Source organism: Eutrigla gurnardus (assembly GCF_963514095.1).
Source record: "Eutrigla gurnardus genome assembly, chromosome: 5".
Lineage (NCBI taxonomy): Eukaryota > Metazoa > Chordata > Actinopteri > Perciformes > Triglidae > Eutrigla > Eutrigla gurnardus.
The window spans coordinates 21,266,892-21,277,762 of record NC_139919.1 but is presented as its reverse complement, the minus strand read 5'-3'; the positions used below and the strand labels follow the sequence as shown (position 1 = coordinate 21,277,762).

General features: G+C 42.6%; 1 long non-coding RNA gene across 2 annotated transcripts; it reads right to left on the bottom strand.

Moving 5' to 3' along the window:
- Positions 1–3,271: 3,271 nt before the first annotated feature.
- LOC311013992 lies at positions 3,272–9,421 on the bottom strand. 2 transcript variants are annotated; one of them, XR_014597212.1, is made up of 3 exons: positions 8,440–9,421; positions 8,084–8,163; positions 3,272–4,044 (listed from the first exon to the last, which is right to left on the bottom strand). It is a non-coding gene; the product is annotated as an uncharacterized lncRNA (long non-coding RNA). The 2 variants fall into 2 exon arrangements; XR_014597211.1 differs by having other exon boundaries at positions 8,084–9,421.
- Between the last annotated feature and the right edge of the window lie 1,450 nt (positions 9,422–10,871).

Genomic DNA, 10,871 nt, shown 5'->3' with positions numbered 1-10,871 from the left:
TTGCAGGGTGTTTCCATATGCTAATGAGGAAGAACTGGCCCCCAGATTCAAACAAACATTTAGATTATGTTGAGAGTGTTTGAGAGTGACATAACACTATCTGACAAACAATTAAACAGGCTTTTTCCTGCAAGTCTTTCCCACTAATAAGGGCAGTGAATAATAATGACAAAATGTCCTGACTGTTATGATTGCATTCTTCAATTATGTTTCCACAGATTATGTGGTTTTGCACGGGGGGAAAAAGATGTCAGAGAACCTGTTCTGTCAAGCGAATTTTGGAACCAAAAGATGAACACAGATTTGGGCTCACAAGGAGCACAGTCTGCGTTGGTGTATTTAAGCAATGCAGTTGTTCATGATTGTGTGTACCATATGCATGATTGGCAACACTAAAGCCTCGGTTATGCTTAGTCCACCTCAAGGGCCTGACGTGCACCTCCCAAAAATCCTAGACGTGTGTCGAGGCGACGCAGCACCAACGCAGCGGCATTGGTAAATGGTAAATAGTAAATGGTCCTCATTTATATAGCGCTTTTATCCAAAGCGCTTTACAGGAATGACTGACATTCACCCATTCACTCACACACATTCACACATCGACGGGGGAGTCAACCACGCAGGGCGACTGCCAGCTCATCAGGAGCAATTAGGGTGAGGCGTCTTGCTCAGGGACACCAGGCACTCAGCTAGGAGGAGCCAGGGATCGAACCGGCAATCTTGCTGTTGCCAGCCAACCCGCTCTATCTCCTGAGCTAAACCCCCCCTTTGGCTGTGATTGGTCCACTAACTACATCCGCTGGAGACTGCTTTTCCGGTTTACACTCATAAACACCGCCATTTAAACTTTTAGTACTTTGATTGTTTGCACCTTGTTTTATTGTTTGCACCTTGTTGCTTTTGCACAAAGAAATAAAACACCAAGTTCTGAAAAATTGTGGATGTTTCAAGCCGGAAGGTAAACAAATAGGCTAAAACGAGGCTAAAGACAATATACGTCACAAGAGTCTCGGTCAGTCGGTCAGTCTTTACAAAAAAACAGCGCAGAACCGTCACGGTCTCACGACTCCGTCCAAGCAACTGCGTGGCCATTGCGTGATCACTACGCGGAAGCATAACCGAGGCTTAAGCCCTCTTGCGTTGTGTCAACACGGAAGCATAACTTGGGTGTAAGGGAGGGAGAGGCACTACATATAATCTGATTGAAAAGAACTCCAAGGACTGAAGAGGAATTTATCTTTATCATTTCTTCTTTGCAGAAATGGCTGTGTGTGCACAGACGTGTATTTGTAGGTCCACTGTATGTGACGGGACTTTGGAATCATTACTGGTTACCCAGCTGGCACCAGACGTCACTTAGACGTCATAGAGACGTTGGCCTCGTACGTTGAATAGACGTTAGTATTTAGTTGAAAATGAAAATCGGGTTAACGTCTAAACTTAACGTTGATTTGATATCAAAATCCAACGTTAGACAGATGTTACATTTTTACATCAAATCAAAGTTGGTTTTAGACGTAAACCCAATTTTCATTTTCAACTAAAATATAACATATATCCAACGTTGGACTTGGACATCAAATCAAAGTTGGTTTTAGACGTTAACCCAATTTTCATTTTCAACTAAAATATAACATATATCCAACGTTGGACTTGGACATCAAATCAAAGTTGGTTTTAGACGTTAACCCAATTTTCATTTTCAACTAAAATATAACATATATCCAACGTTGGACTTGGACATCAAATCAAAGTTGGTTTTAGACGTTAACCCAATTTTCATTTTCAACTAAAATATAACATATATCCAACGTTGGACTTGGACATCAAATCAAAGTTGGTTTTAGACGTTAACCCAATTTTCATTTTCAACTAAAATATAACATATATCCAACGTTGGACTTGGACATCAAATCAAAGTTGGTTTTAGACGTTAACCCAATTTTCATTTTCAACTAAAATATAACATATATCCAACGTTGGATTTCGATATCAAATCAACGTTGGGGTTTGACGTTAACTCGATTATCATTTGCAACTAAAATATAACATCTATCCAACGTTGGACTTGGATATCTAATCAACGTTGGATTTTGACGTCGACCAGTTTTTAATTTTCAACTAAAATATAACTCAACTATCAGTACTCCATAGCCAGGCAGTTAAAAGGAAAGCCCACCTCATTACACAGGATCCCACCCACCCCCTGCACAAGTTCTTCCAAGTTCTACCATCAGGCCGCCGGTATAGAGTACCCCTATCTAAGAAAAACATACACAAAAACTCATTCATACCCACGGCCATAAACAGCTTAAATAAACAATGAACAATGGACAAAGGAACCCTGACGCACTGTCACTTTACACTTCACACTTTTATTTAGTTATTTTTACAGTTTTTAATATTTATACTTGTTTTAAGATCTATACACACTGTGTGTGCTCTCAGAGATTAACGTTGTCGTATGAATGTCTATCAGTACATTTTCATGTTTGTATGTCGAGCCACGTCAAAGACAATTTTCTGTTACGACAGAAAATAAAGTTTTCTGAATCTGAATATCCACCGTTGGATTTTGATATCAAATCAACGTTGGGGTTTGACGTTAACCCAGTTTTCATTTTCAACTTAAATATTACATCCATCGAACGTTGGACTTTGATATCAACTCAATGTTGGATCTAGACACCTAGCTGACTTGCATTTTCAACTAAAATATAACATCTATCCATCATTGGATTTTGATATCAAATCAATATTGGGTTTCGATGTCAACCAGATTTTCATTTTCAGCTAAAAAATAACATATCCAACATTGGTTGTTAATGTCAAATTTACATTAGGTTTAGACATTATCCCAATTTTCATTTTCAGCTACAATACAACATAGGTATGCAACGTTGGATTTTGATATCAAATCAACATTGGGTTTAAACATCAACTCTTTTCAATTAAAATATAACATCCACCCAACATGTGAATTTTAAGTCTAAACCACTTTGGGATTTGACGTCATCCCTTTTTCGACAAAACTCCAACATACGTTATAATTTGATGTCAAACGGATTTTCATGTTCAACTACATTTCAACATCTATTTAACAGTATAGTTTAATGTCAAACCAACGTTGGGTTTTGATTTCAACCCATTTTTCATTTAACTAGAATTCAGTGTCTATCCCACATTGGAGTTTGATGTTTAAACTTTTGTTGGTAAGTATTCATTTAGTTTCAAGTAGACAATGTTTAGTTGTATGGGTAAATAAGACTGGTTAACAAAAAGGCTTTTTAATAAACCACTTGAGAATATTTAAAATTTTAACAAAATTTTAACACATTTAACATTTAGAGAAAAACAGTTAACATTTAAAAACAATGATTATTTAAAACGTAACTTTTAAGGCGAGTCCACACCGGACCGACTGCCCGACTCGTGGAGTTACTTAACACGGCAGACTCGAACAACGACTTGGGCGGTTCACACCTACGGAACTACAGCCGACGCCATACGTTCCGCGCTTGCGCGAGATGTAATGTCTCCAAAACAACAGGCGGCGCTAATCTGTATTGTGGGCCAGAAACCACGAAAACCGGAAGTAGGCGGTCCTCTCTAGACCACCTTCTTCGATTCTACTGGTTATCTGGTATGTTTACATCGTCACTTCCGGGCTTCACTGATTCGCTAGTCAAGCTGCTAGCCTCCACCAATCAGAATGGTAAAAGAGTCACCGACTCACATGGCGGATTACACATTTGAATCGGCTGAAATGAACGCCGACGTGGGCCGATTCGAGCGACCACACCAAGCAGACTCATGTCACGGACGCCGACTCTCACAACGACGCCGATTATCGGTCCGGTGTGGACTCGCCTCAAAACAACAATTAACAACATTTAAAAATAACAACTTTTAAACAACAGTTAACAACATTAAAAAAAAAAAAAACTGCCACCACCGCCCACCCTGTCTGGGGCATATTTGAGGCAGAAGGAGAAATCTTCGCCTCCGTCTCCTCCTCTCTCCCTGGAGTCTTCAGGACACTCTCTGTAAGAAATATTTGAAACTTCAGAGTACAGGACAAGTAAGGCTACAGTAAGAGTAAGGGTGAATTCCAATTCTTATTTTCATCCCCTAGCCCTTAACACTTGCCCCTTGAAATAGTGCTACAAGGGGTAGGGGTTGAAAGTAGGGATGGGCATTTGAAGAAATTTCCTTGATCGAGCATCGCTAGAGTTATCGATCAATTATCGATTAATCATTAACTTTTTTCTATAGGCTATATTGAAATTCCCGTTGGTAGAAAATACAAAATGCAGCATGTTTTTATCAATGAAATCTTTATTCCAACAATAATGTATGGGCCAACATTAATACAATACAGTTAACTTGAAGACCTACAACTGTTTAACAGTTTTAAAATAATAAATACAGGCATTATAGGTTATAGGCGGCGCTCGTAAAGTCCGAACAATGCGCCTACAGGCGCTCTTAAAGGTTTGGAAACGATTCAACAAGACTAAATCTGTAGCCTATTCCAATTACAATAAGTAGCCAACTTATCGGACAACAATAATCAAACATAGGCAGTAGGCTAAAAGTGGGCATTAAACTGTATAACTGTTTTGAAAAAAAGGGGGAAAAAAGGCCGACATATAATGCCTGCAGCCGGCGCGCGGAAAAGGCTCGCAACAAAAAGATGAGCCACCCATTTACAAACAATTGCATGAACTAGTCTATCTAAAAGCAATACCTTATTGAACATATATAAGGCTGAACTTGTTGCTAAAATATCACAGTTTTGGCAAAATGTAACGACTCCAAGAGGCACCAAGCTGAAAGAAAAGCGGAGCGAGAGACAACACATTAAGAAAAAAAAAGAGCGACTCACATACGGTGGTGACTGTCCATAGCATGCAGTAACTCCAGCCTACATATTTTTGTTTAGGAATATAAGCATGTTAACATGCTCGGGGGTCAGACGCGAACGCAGCCTTGTAACTATCAGTCCAGCAGCAGAAAACACCCGCTCTGACGGGACCGAAGTTGCGGGGATGCAGAGGTATTGTCGCGCTAACTTTGACAGCCTGGGGAACCTTCTTCCATTCACTTTCCACCAGTCGGCAGGGTTGCAATCCAGGGGTGGGGGGGTATCCTTCAGAAAGTTATTAACCTCTGTGTCAATGCCAGTGTCCAGTATAATGGAGTACTGCTCCCCGAGGAGAAGTGCCATAGCGGATGCCTGTGTGGCGGCTGCGGCCGCTCCAGTGTTTGCGCTCCCGTCGTCCGCGTGCCCCCCAGCCTGCTCGATAGCCTCCTGGCCTGTCTCCACTGCCTCTCCCAGTTCAACTAATTTCGCATTAGCAACTACTGTCTGTGCAGGTGTCAGAAAGCTCAGGTGCTTGTGACGAGGGTCCAGCATTGCTGAAAGCATGGGGGCCGATGATACAAATTCAGCAGACTGAACCTGAAAATAAATGATGCGGGGAAATCAATAATCAGAAATAATTGTGCATCTATAATGCTAAATGGAAAACGTATCTAGGCTATCCAATAAGAGGCATGTAAGTATAGGCTATGTTGTAATTCTTATTACTCGTAACATTTTTGCTATTGGGCATATTGAAACTTAACTAAATGTAGCTTACATTCATTCGGGTGCTGAGGGAGGACCGCACTTTAGTTTTGAACTCGATAACCTTGGGCCCGTCTCCTTCTTTGCGGATCAGATGGGCATTGATGAGGCCGAAGGTGATGGGATAAGTGTTGGAGATGGAGACGTCCTTCTCCGCAGACATGACGGTGGTGGCACACTTTAGTGCTCTCAGCACAGGCTGCATTTCCTCCATCAGCTGCCAATGCTCATCTTTCAGCTCCAGGATTCTGGCGTCCTGGAGCTTGGTCACGGTGCGGTCCGACAGGACAGCAGCAACAGCCCACCGTTGCTCCACCAGCCGATCGAACATTTCACAGACCGAGTTCCAACGTGTTTTACATGATTGAATAAGCCGGTGGCTTGGGAGGCCCATTTGTTCTTGTTTTTTTTGCAGCGCTTTGCTGGCAACTGTGCTGTGGTTAAAGTGACCAACCAGTTTGCCAGCCGCGGAGATTACCCGATTCAGGTAAAGTGCAAAGCCGTCATTTATGGCCAGCTGGAGGGTGTGGGCAAAGCAGGCAACGGAAACCCAGCTGACTCTGGTTGGACGGTTAGCAGCGACTATATTGGCCGCATTATCATGTACGCAGGCGATTACTCGGCCTTCAATTCCCCACTGCTCCACAGCCCCATTCAATTTCTCCGCGAGACAGTCGGCTGTGTGACGGCCTGGCAGGCTTTCTGTTAACAGGACAGCCGAGTTCATTTCCCAGTCATCACCGATGTAGTGGCAAGTGATGGTAATATAGCTCTCAGCTGTTAAAGCTGTCCAGCAGTCTGTCGTGAGAGCAACACTCTCAGCTGTGGCCAACTTTTTAAACAACTCCTCTTTTCTTTCTTCATACTGCGTTTCAATGAGTCTGGTGACTGTGCGCCGTGATGGAATGTGATAGGCTGGTTCCATTATATCCATCAGATTCCCAAAACCTTTGCCTTCAACTACACTTATAGGCAGCATGTCTGTCTGAATGAACTTACAGATTCCTTTAGTAATTTTATCTGCCCGCTGTGAGTCGCAGCTCCTCCTAGCTAGGACCGAGGTGATGGTAGGTTGAGAGGAGGATGAACTGCCGGCCAACAAGGTCGGATGTGCGTTGTTCAAGTGATACATCATAGTAGTCGTCGCGGAATTATACTTGTACACGGCATTACAGTGTCTACAGTGAACATCTCCGTTTTTTAAATCGAAGTGGTCCCACGCAACACTTCGCTTGGACCGCTTCATGTTTAGGCTAATCTTGCTTTGCTGGCAAGTTTCCAAATGAGCTGCGTCACAAGTCAACTGCCGCTCATTTGGCTGTTCCGTTTTTGTCCTTAGAAATAATAAAACATCGCGCCCTGGTGGTTAGATTTGTTATTTCTCCCACATAGTGATATTCAATTAAATGCTTCAAGACTCACAGTATGCAACACAACGTCCTTTTGATCGATAACAATATAAATTGATCGACGCATTTCTTAACGATCAATTATCGAGCATCGATTAATTATGCCCATCCCTAGTTGAAAGTCAAGCCCTATGAATTGGGACACCCCTTCAACAATCACATAGGTCATCAGTAGTCTCTGTTGGCTTTCACGTAAGCAGCGTGACAAGTTTTTGCCACAAATCCTGTATTCAAAACCATGTTAACTTAATAAAATTTAATGCAGACGGATTTGTTCATTTCAAAACATTTATTGATGTAAATGTGGTGATTTATGTACGGAGACTACAGAGCCCCCAGGCAGCGCTGCTCTTCTGTCCAATACACACAAAGCTTCACTTTTAATTCAAACAAACTAATGCAACTGCCACAATTGTTACATTTCATCAATGCGACCAGCATTTGTCACCTAAAAAGAATGTAACCAGCCGGCAGTAAACCTCTAAAAACCTGCGGGTAAGTTAATTAGCGATTATCTTTTCTCCCGGGATGACGACGGAGGTTGGCCGGCCGACGAGCTCTCCAGACGGGCTGCTGCCTCTGTGACAAGCCGTTGATCTGCTCCACAGGTGGAGCTTCACTTCTCCGAAAAACATCGGAGCAAACTTCTAAACAGCCGTCATTTGGGTAAACTAACCGCCACATTGGGGATCTAGACAGTTACTGTCTCGCATGAAAAAATATTAAAACTTCAAGCGATGTAAAAACAGCGCTACAGCGAGAAATAAAACAGCTTTTCGTTTTACGGCTACCACTGCCAGTTGCCGTGAGATGCATTCTGGGAAACTTGTCATACCCCTCAGTTTGAAGTGTGCCTCTGAAAAATCTCCGTTTTAAGGGCCAGATCGCCCTACCACTTCCCCTTAATCCTTGTCTGAACCAGAATCGGAACACCACCACCACTTCACGTGAACGCGCACGAGCGAGCAAGCGCGAGAGAGAGAGAGAGAGAGAGAGAGAGAGAGCGCGCATATCAAGAGAACACTGAAAATATGCTTTTTACCTGTAATCACACCAAATAAACGTAGATTTGTGAAGGCAAGCTTGCCCCTCCCTCCTTTCATGTTGAAACGGCTCATCAGCCTGTGGATACAAAAAGGAAATGACTAAAAAGCCCAAATAATCAACTCGCATAATTTTTAACTGGTTAATTTTTGCTAACAAAGATGTTATGTTTAATGTGGACATCACAGAGGTTCTACTGGTGGTGCTAGAATGAGGGTCCATCCAAACTGTCAGGATTCATTACCTGGCAAGACCACCGTCTCAACATTGGACTGGTGTTGATGCTTAAAGGTCAACTGCCATTTTTTACAACCTGGACCTTGTTTCTGGCATAAAATACGATTGTTTACTCACCCAGATAACTTTGGTAGCCGGGTCGACGCAGGTCAGTGAGCCTTTCCCACTGCCAACAAAAGACGATTGTTAGCGGGTTTAAATGGGTTTTTTGGCCAATGGGAAAGGGGTATTAGCTTTTTGTGGCTGTGAATGCATGTTGTGGGAAACTTTTACACCTATTACATTCCCTGCCTAAATAAAGCGCATCTATAGTCACCAGCAGAGGTCCCTATCAGCACCCACAGTGAAGACTGACACGGCTTTGAATAACAACAAAGTGTTAATAATCATTTGAAAATAAGGATTTATGATGAAGATGATGACTTTACTGCAGCTGATGTTTAGTCACAAGGTTGCACAGTTATTAAATGAACAGTAGACCTGGGGTATTTACAAAAACATAGCCAGACCTCAATTAATTGATCATTACAGCTCGCGGAGACCGCAGGTTTTAGCTATTTGTTTACCTTTTTTCCAACGTCAAAGCGAACTCTGTACAAGACCTAGAAAGAAACGGTTTTGGGGCAGTGTTTAGCTCAGTTGGTAGAGCACCCGCCCCATGTGTTGAGGCTATAGTCCTCACTGCAGGCGGCCCCGGTTCGAATCCTGCATCGAGAGGCCCTATCCTGCATATCATTCCGCCCCTCTCTGCCTCCCATTTCCTGTCTCTCTCTCTATCAACTGTCCTGTCCATTAAAAGGTGAAAAAGCCCCAAAAAAACATACTAAAAAGAAACGGTTTTCGCATGGTTGAAGAGTAAATTTCACCTAAAAAAAAGGGCGAGTTTCTCTGCAGTTTCATCTGTTAGCACGAAGTAGAAGAAGGGAGGCAGCAGTTACTCCCAAAAAATGGAGCTCCCGCTCTAATCTCAGAGAAAAACACACTTTTGTGTTAGGCAGAGGTTGCGCTAGACTTTTTCGTTGTCTGTCATTTTGACTGACAGGGTCATAAAAATCCTGTCATAATCTATTTTTACCGGTCACTTTAATTTTTTAAATTATAATAATTACATATTCAATTGCATTTAATTTTAATTCATTTTTAATGAATATTCAGTCCAAACAAGCTGAACAAATAATCCACGCCGTGGATACACACATCAAGCAGAAGAATATGTAACTTTTCTCCGCAGTAACAAAAACATCTGACTGTGTGGCCCCAGTAGCTACATATGAACAATGAACAGTTCACCTGTGGCCTAAACGTACAGTCTCATGCGGCGTTCACACCGGACGCAATAGACGCGCCAGACGCTCCATTCGCGCCGCCTCCGCCTGAATCGCGTGTCATCGCGCCATTTACATTGGTTTTCAATGTAGAGTCGCCGCTCAATTCGCGTCTATCGCGTTCGGTGTGAACGCCCCTTTAAGTAGAATGGAGTAGGAGCGCACTCTGCTGGATACTAAGCGCAACAACATTTAAACAAAAAAAAAAAAAAAAAAATCGGTTGTAATCGGCGTCTTTTGGCAGATGTTGATTATTTTCAAAAAGGCTATAATCGGCCGATTAAATCGGCAGGCCGATGAATCGGTCGGGCCCTAATTGACATGCCATCTGTTTCTTTTTTGTGTATTTTATTATCTCACAAGTCTATCACAGAATAAAGAACATACTAAAGCTCCTCCGATAATGCACAAATTCATTCATTTCATCTTCACAAGTGTAGAGGTTCACAAAAACAAGCTGCATTATGCAGGTTTAGTTTTTATTTGATTTATTAATGTATTTAGCTACACCAATGACTGTGCTATGTGTTCATATTGTAACAATGGACTTACACGTACTAGGTTACATTACATTAATAGTTTTTTCCCCATATGTAAGGCCCCATATTAGGGATGTCCCGATCCGATATTTGGATCGGATCGGCCGCCGATATTAGCAAAAAATGCATATCGATATCGGATCGGCCTGCACGGGAAAATCCCGATCCGGACTCCCGATCCAGTTTTTTTTTAAACTCCGGTCCGTGTTTTCCAGCGCACCGATGTAGGTAATCCATTCCAGTTTTATTCCGTGTTTCCCCAAAATCCGGTCCGCGTTTTCCAGCACACCTAGCGCACACCTCGCGACCTGTCCAGCATCCACTAAACAACAACAAGACGGACTTGTCTGTGCATGTCCAGTGTTTCCCCTACCATTGTACAGGCCATAAAATCAATACGCCAAAAATAAGCCACCTATCAATTCATTCATAAATCAATAAACATTTACATTAGGAGCGCCTCCGCGCAGCACAGTAGACTTGCTCCGCAAGACGCGCAGCCACAACAATCCTCGCCGCGCGCTCCCGCTACGTTCTTCTTCGTGTAATTTACGCGCTTGATGTTGTTCTGATGCCGCTCCGCCTCGTTTAACCACCACGATGTCGCTTTCTACTTTGAAAACACGGAGTTGACACTGTATTTTGATAAGCTGTTGCACTCTTCAGACTCGTGGTGTGAGCGGAA